This window comes from Triticum dicoccoides, unplaced genomic scaffold, assembly GCF_002162155.2.
Source record: "Triticum dicoccoides isolate Atlit2015 ecotype Zavitan unplaced genomic scaffold, WEW_v2.0 scaffold144827, whole genome shotgun sequence".
Lineage (NCBI taxonomy): Eukaryota > Viridiplantae > Streptophyta > Magnoliopsida > Poales > Poaceae > Triticum > Triticum dicoccoides.
The window spans coordinates 30,460-38,586 of record NW_021202914.1 but is presented as its reverse complement, the minus strand read 5'-3'; the positions used below and the strand labels follow the sequence as shown (position 1 = coordinate 38,586).

The window sequence follows — 8,127 nt, the reverse complement described above, 5'->3', positions numbered from 1 at the left end:
AACATGCCTATACTATAGCATCAACATGAGCCCCATACTATAGCATCGGTTGGGTAATTGGGCTTGAACAGTAAACGAGTAGCATCCAGTATATGAGGCTAAACTACAAGGGAAGTTTCAAAGTCCCTGAGTAATGAAGACAAAGGAAAGTTGTGATTCAAATAGGTTCAGACTTTTAGAGTAACGCTAAAATTAGGAAAAGACACTTTTTGTCAATCACATGCTCAGATCAGAGGCAAATGGAGATTCAGTCTGAAACTATGAATTAGTCGTCGCTAGAAATTCAGAATAGGAAGCCCTGCATATTGCAATTTGGTAAACAGAGAAGAAGTGGTTCAGAGACAGTGTGTGTGTTCACATGTCTCAATACTAAGGATAACACATGAAGATAAGTACATTAACTACTAACTAATCACAAAGATATTAGCATCAAGCCATCTTGAACCACTGAGCCAGCGAATGGCAGATGCCAAACAAAAATACTCATTGTAAGTATATCTCGAATTTGATCATAAAATTGACATGAATAATAACATGTATAGGGACTCCCTAAAAAGATATACACAGTAAATTTTGTTATCACTTTGTTTGAGAAAAGTACAAGCTGTGGTGGGCTAAAAATTAAGAACAAATAAAACCAGCAAAGAGCATGGGAATAAACAGACCAACCCCCACATTCGAATAATTCAAACACTCAGCAGTCAAATGTGTGTGTGTGTGTGCATGTAAATGTACCGAGGTTCTGCAAAACTATGGTGCATTTAAACTATGAGATCATTTGGTCCGCACATTTAGATCATTTAACACACAGAAAAGAAAAATAACAGAGGACTGCATATGAATGTATGTGTCGTTTCCTGGATATGTTGGCACTGAGAATGCCACCAATCAGGATATACCACACAACAGAGAATAGCTTGTAGCGTCCGAGACTAATTGCCATGAGGAACACAAATCATCCTCAGGAATTGGTAATGAACGCACATCAATCAAAACAAAGAACAAAAAAACAAATGGAATTTGTGTTGTCCCTGCAAGTGCCATAAACCAGAGCATCATCGTGAAATGGTTACTAAGCTCTGCAGAATTTGTGCTGTCCACAAGGAATAACTTTGGTCTGCCATTGCTGAAGCAAAACCCATGGCTCTTGGATAATTAGCAGCAAACAATACATATTAGTACAATGCTAGGCAAGATAATAAAGACTTGGGAAAAGATAGTAGAGTTTAAAAAATGATACATGCCCTTGAGGAGAGGGCAGTGGAAAGCGCGACCATGAACAAATGCATTCATGTAACGAATATAGCAATTATTTTAAAAAAGTGTTCATGTAAACACATGAGCACTACAGTAATCTTATGAATGCAACGAATATAGCAAAATTAGAGACAAACTATCTATAAATGCCCTAAATGGCAAGCAAAATCCATCTTGATATACCAGTTTTAAACTCCAGACTACCCAACAAAGATGCAATTGCCTCAGACAATGCATCCGCCTCTAAGGCACGGCAAAAGCAAGTCAATGAGGTAAACTTTAGTCCCAATTCTACGAACTAAAAGTTTCAGTGCTGCAAACTTCAGCGGGTATTACTACACACGTGAAGCAAATATGTACACAATTCAGCTTATCTCACAAATAAGTACAACAAGCAATTAACAGCCACAAAGCAGATATTAACCACCTCATTCTACAAAAGCTAATCACGAATCTCAGGAATTAACATGGTCCCGAGCGTATGTTATAGTACTACCCTTCGGATCCAGCAGACAAAGGAACTAGCAGATCAGCCACAACGATAAATCAATCAACAATGACAAAAAGATCCATACCCTTGGAGCTGCGCAGCGTCTTGAGGACGGTATTGTAGCTGAGCGTGTACTTGCCGCTCTACATCACCAGCTCCATCTTGTTGTTGATGTTCTCCCCGCTCTTGTTCTGCAGAGCGCATCCATCAATCGAAAAACAGCAAGAAGATCTCTCGAAAAGAAAAACATGGCGAGATAACCACCAGAGAACGAATCAGGCCGAAATGGGAGGAGCGGCGGGTGGGGATCGATTAGGGTTCGTACCGCCTTCTTGGTGGGATCCATTGTGTCGGGCGGTGTCAGAGGGCACCGACCGCACAGCCGCGTCGTCATCGTCGACCACACAGCAACAGAAGAAGCAGACGGAGCCGTGGTCTCCTACTAGGCTGTGCACCTGCGTGCATGCATTAGGGAGGGGAGGAAGTAAATCGCATCAGAAAAATCAAACCACGCAACAGAGAGAGACTAGGAAGAGGAGAGAGAGGCAGAGCTTGTGTGGCTCGAGCACGGCGAGGGAGGTGGCGAGCAAAGCGGGGAGGCGTCGCTTCGCTCCCCGTCCTCGGTCTGGTAGAACACGCACACGATCTTCCCCAGATCCGTCCCCGCGGCGGAGTCCATGGCGGTGGCGCACGCTGGGCCTGGGCGTCGAGCCCAGGTGATGGAGGGAGGAGGATTCGTCAGGGGACCGGGCCCTTCCTCGCCATCGTCTCCGGCCGCCATGGGGTGCGGGGTCAGGGCCCGCACGATGGTGGTATCCTGATTGGCACGGCAGCAGACTGGTGGAGGTCGGATCCGGCGACGCAGGAAGCCATGCCGCGGGTGGATGCGGGCGATGCAGAGGGACAAAGTAGCAGCGATAGCGGCGTCTCGACGCACTCAGGAGAGCGTCTTGGGTTGTGGGTCTCAGGGAGGCGACGGAGGTGACGGAGGGAGTCGATCTGGATCGGGGAGAGGGGGAGAGACATGCGGCGGCAGGGGGAGAGGGGGATTGGGTTGCTTCTAGGGTTTGGGTTGGGTTCGAAGAGGTGATTTGTGATGCGGACGGTTGGATCCTTCGGATGCGGACGGTTCAGATCGGCTACAGTGGAGTGATCCGTGAGAAGAGCCATGATTGGTTCAGAAATTTCGTGATTTAAAATAGTTTTTAAGTACTAAAACTAGGGGAATTTTGTGAAGCAACTTTCAAAGTATTTTGCAAAATGGCACAACTAAAATTTTCACTCAAGTTAGACCAGATTTTATGGGTGATCACCAATTTGTATGCATTTCTAATCTTTCTAGCTATTTTTAGTCATTTTTCGAGTGCCCAAAATGAGGTTTTTTGTGAAGAACCTACGAAATAATTGTTGCAAAATAGGACCAAATCATTTTTCTAAGATACTAGGCCATATTTAATGCACAATTGACCAAATGGTTGAGTGTGAATTTTTTTGATCCACCTCTCATGAAAAAGACAAATTTCCACCGATTCAGTTGGAGGCGGGTTAAATTTGAACTGCAACTACCTCATAGTTTGCTCTTTATTTTTTCCAAAAATCATTTATAGGTAAAAAAGTATCTATTTAATCAGAGAAACACCAAAAAAACTCCAATATTCAACCACTAGCTAGGAACGGTCATGCCCGCCGTTCTGACCGCATTTTTAAACGGGCATAAAAAATTAAAAAAAATAAAAAAATTGGGAAACCTTCGCATTGTGTCAATATATATGACCAAGTTTCCAGGAAAAATAATAAACTTGTAATACGACAATTATTTTCAAAAAGTGTTCTGAGAAATGAGCTATCACGCGTGAAGATTCAGGGCTTTCAAGCCAAATGATCAATCTTATGGCCACATTCATGGCATAGTTTGTTCAAATGATCTCATATTGTGCACAAGGGTGCATATTGGAATGGCAAAGAATGTTGCCTAAGGAAGTTTTCATTTTGTTTGGACGAAGAAACCATTTTCCATTTTTCGAGTGCCCAAAATTAGGTTTTTTTGTGAAGAACCTACCAAATAATTGTTGCAAAATTGGACCAAATCAATTTTATAAAATACTAGGCCATGTTTAATGCACAATTGACCAAACGGTTGGTTGTCAAAAGTTTTTATCCACCTCTAGTGAAAAAGAACTTCCACCGATTCAGTAGGAAGCGGGTAAAATTTGAACTGCAGCTGCCTCATAGTTTGCTCTATATTTTTTCTAAAAATTATTTCTAGGTACATAAGTATATATTTAATCAGAGAAACACCAAAAGTTTTCCGAGATTCAACCAGTATCTAGGAACGGCCATTCCCGCCGTTTTGACCGCATTTTGAAACGGGCATAAAAAATTCCAAAAAAACCAAAAAATTGGAAAACCTTCGCATTGTGTCATTATATATGACCAAGTTTCCAGGAAAAATAATAAACTTGTAATAAGACAATTCTTAAAAAAAAAGTGTTCTCAGAAATGAGCTATCATGCGTGATGATTCATGGCTTTCAAGCCAAATGATCAATCCTATGGCCAAATTCATGGCACGGTTTGTTCAAATGATCTCATATTGTGCACAAGTGTGCATATTGGAATGGCAAACAATGTTGCCTAAGGAAGTTTTCATTTTCTTTGGACGAAAAAACCATTTTTCATTTTCTGAGTGCCCAAAAGGAGATTTTTTTGTGAAGGACCTCCCAAATAATTGTTGCAAAATTGGACCAAATCATTTTTATAAAATACTAGGACATATTTAATGCACAATTGACAAAATGGTTGGGTGCAAAAAGTTATGATCCACCTCTCGTGAAAAAGACAAATTTCTGCCGATTCAGCTAGAAGCGGGTCAAATTTGAACTGCAGCTGCCTCATAGGTTGCTATTTATTTTTTCCAAAAATCATTTCTAGTTACATAAGTACCTATTTAATAAGAGAAACACCAAAAAAATTCCAAGATTCAACCACTAGCTAGGAACGGTCATTCCAGCCATTTTGACCGCATATTGAAACGGGCATAAAAAATTCAAAAAAATCAAAAAATTGGGAAAACTTCGCATTGTGTCATTATATTTGGCCAAGTTCCCAGGAAAAATAACAAACTTGTAATATGGCAATTATTTTTAAAAAGTGTTCTCAGAAATGAGCTATCATCATTGAAGATTCATGGCTTTCAAGCCAAATGATCAATCTTATGGCCACATTTGTGGCATAGTTTGTTCAAATGATCTCATATTGTTCACAAGGGTGCATATTGGAATGGCAAAAAATGTTGCCTAAGGAACTTTTCGTTTTCTTTGGACGAAAAAACCATTTTTCATTTTCCGAGTGCCCAAAAGGAGGTTTTTTTGTGAAGGACCTCCGAAATAACTGTTGCAAAATTGGACCAAATCAATTTTCTAAAATACTAGGACATATTTAATGCACAATTGACAAAATGGTTGGGTGCAAAAAGTTTTGATCCACCTCTCGTGAAAAAGACAAATTTCCGCCGATTCAGCTAGAAGCGGGTCAAATTTGAACTGCAACTGCCTCATAGTTTGCTATTTATTTTTTCCAAAAATCATTTCTAGTTACATAAGTACCTATTTAATCATAAATACATGGTTTGGTGGCGATACGTCGAGGTTTGGGCGGTGGCCGAGGGTCCCAACTCTAGAGCGCGTAAACTCGCATGCCCGCCGCGTGGTCACCGCGTGACCGTGGTGTTGCCATGTGTTCTGGGCGGCCTAGGTATGTCTAATGGGTTGGGCACTGCCTAGGTAGGTGCTAGGAAGAAAATCACAACATAAGATTCTCACGAGGAGACCGATCGATGCTCAAACATGAATAAGCAGCCAAGTGTTTGATTTGCGGTACGGGTAATGCACATGGCTAATGGGCGTGAGTTTTTCCTGAGGATGATCAGTTACTAAGAAGACCGTCTTCACAAATTTTCACCTTAAAAGGAAGAGCCTAGGTGGTACTTGCTTTACAAAGTACCACAGTGGACATAAATACGAATGTTGATGCTCGGCTCAAAATAATGAAAGGATTGAGCTGGAATTTGGTGGAGGATGGTTACTTGGGTATAGGAAAGCACTGTAGAAAATGGATACTATTTGGACATGCCAAAGTGGTACTTCCTTCACAAAGTGCTGCTCTGAACAAAATAGGAAAATGAATATTTTTGAATTATTTTTGAACTAGGCAAGGAATGCTTTTGACATATTTGATGAAGATATGATCCAAAACATTATGAGATTTTTTGGGGAATTTTGGGGATAACAGAACTATAGGTTGCTTCACAACCTAGGGCAAAACTGCCACATTGACATGACACATAGGCAAAACTGATGAGATGGCGCCTAGTCATCACAACCCACCACAATCTACAAGGCTATGACCATCTATATTGGTCATTAACAAATAGAAATAAGGCAGCGGACTAGCACTGTTTGCTTTGTGACCATTTCGTGTAAGGAAATTACGACCTTTCTAACCAAAATGGTTGCAATGGTTTAGGGTTTGGAGCCCCCCGAACAACTTTTGACCAATTGGTCTGAAATGGTCATAGATCTATGACCAATTCTTCCAGGGTCACTGACAGAAGGTCACTAGTTGACATATTTCCTATAGTGAAGCCGGCGCTTGAAGCGCTCCTACTCGACGAGGTACTCAGGCACGAAAAATTCATCATCGCCGAGGCTCACCTCGTCTTCGGAGAGAGGCATATGATAGTCGTCCTCCAAGTCTCCGTCCGTTGCCTGATCATTTGGGCTAGCTTGCGCATCCTCCTGTTTGGCCTGCTCGAAGTTAGGCTGGTCGGGGTTGTATTCGTCGTCGGCAGCATCCAGTTTGCTATCGTCTCCTGTGCCGGCATTGCTGTGCCGGGGCTTAGAGAGGTGCCGATGACGCCCACGCTTTGACTGCTTCCCTGAGGGATTATCCTCTGTTGCCTCCTCGCCATTGTTTTCTTTGGGGGTATCCACATATATATCATATGATGAGGTGGCTGTCCAGCGCCCGGTGGGAGGTGGTTCATGTTCTTCTCCTGCATTGTCGTCCATACCGTCGATGTTTTCGGAGTCGAAGTCGAGCACGTCAGTTAAGTCATCGATAGTGGTTATTAAGTGGGTGGTGGGTGGGTTCCGAATATTTTCGTCCTCAGCTTATGTGACGCCCGGGTAGTCAAGCTACAGTAACCCTATGGTAATGATGCCACGTCACCACGATTACCGTTGCTAATCTCGTGTTAGTTCAGAATCGATCCTAATTCAAATTTGAATTGCAGTCCAACAATAGAAGTTTTCAATTATCAAATCTAAAATGTTCAAATTGTAGCAAATAAATCTTAGATGATTATGGTGGAGAAACCACACCTATATAAAATGTTTAAATACTACAAGATGAATAAAACAGTAGCAAAAACAATTATTTAAATGCCTTTTGTAATTAATAAAATTTCAAACTAATTTATCTGAGGACTAGACCTTTTGTGGCTATGGACTGAGCTGAGATACTAATTTAGATACTAAGTGTATATTTTACCAAAAGTAAAATTATAGTAAACAATACTAAAACATAAAAGGTAAAATAAATAAGAAAAACAAAAGTGAAAACAAAAGAAAACAAATGAACCCCCCTCCCCATGGGCCTCGGCCCATCCCATCCAATTGGCCTACTTGGCCCAACCGCCCCCTCCCTGGCCTATACCTGGTCAACCCCGACCGAAACCCTAACACACTCGCTCCCACTCCACCCCACCCACGTCGCCACCTTCCCCCCCTCTCGATCCAATCTGGATCGAGGCAAACCGCCCCCCACTCCCCTCGCTCCTCGCACCATCCCTTTGCCCGAACTGGTTCGGACACAGCGCCCCAACCCCGTCGCCGACGCTCACCCGTCCCGTCGCGCCTGGACAACGGCGCCGCCGCCTCGAGCGCCCCCGCCACCTTGCCGGACGCCATCGCCGGACAGCCTCCCCGCTGGCCTGCTACCTCTCCGCCGAATCGTCCCCGTCCTCCTCCCCAAAGGCTCCATCGAGCCTCGCCGACCCTTGTCTCTGTAACGCCGGTGAGGCCACGGCCTCCCTCTCCTTGCACTCTCCTTCCCCATTTCGACGTCGCCGTGCCCGCCGTCCCGCACCTGCACGCCCCCGTGCTCGCCTGCGGCCTCGCCGGCCCGCGTGCGCCCCCACCCCCTGACCACCAGTCGCGCCACCCCTTGGTCGCGCACGCCATGCCACTCACGCGCTCACCACGCACACTCTGGCGCTCCGCTCGCTCCCTGCACCTCGGTCGGGGCCGAGCCTCGCCGCTGCCAACGTGCGCCCACGCCCCCCCTCCCTTGGCCTTTTCCGCAGCCCCCCCCCCTGGTGCG

General features: G+C 44.1%; 1 non-coding gene across 1 annotated transcript; it reads right to left on the bottom strand.

The window, feature by feature from the left end:
- Positions 1 to 839: 839 nt before the first annotated feature.
- LOC119343878 lies at positions 840 to 973 on the bottom strand. Its single transcript, XR_005166312.1, has one exon. It is a non-coding gene; the product is annotated as a small nucleolar RNA snoR80 (small nucleolar RNA).
- Positions 974 to 8,127: the final 7,154 nt, after the last annotated feature.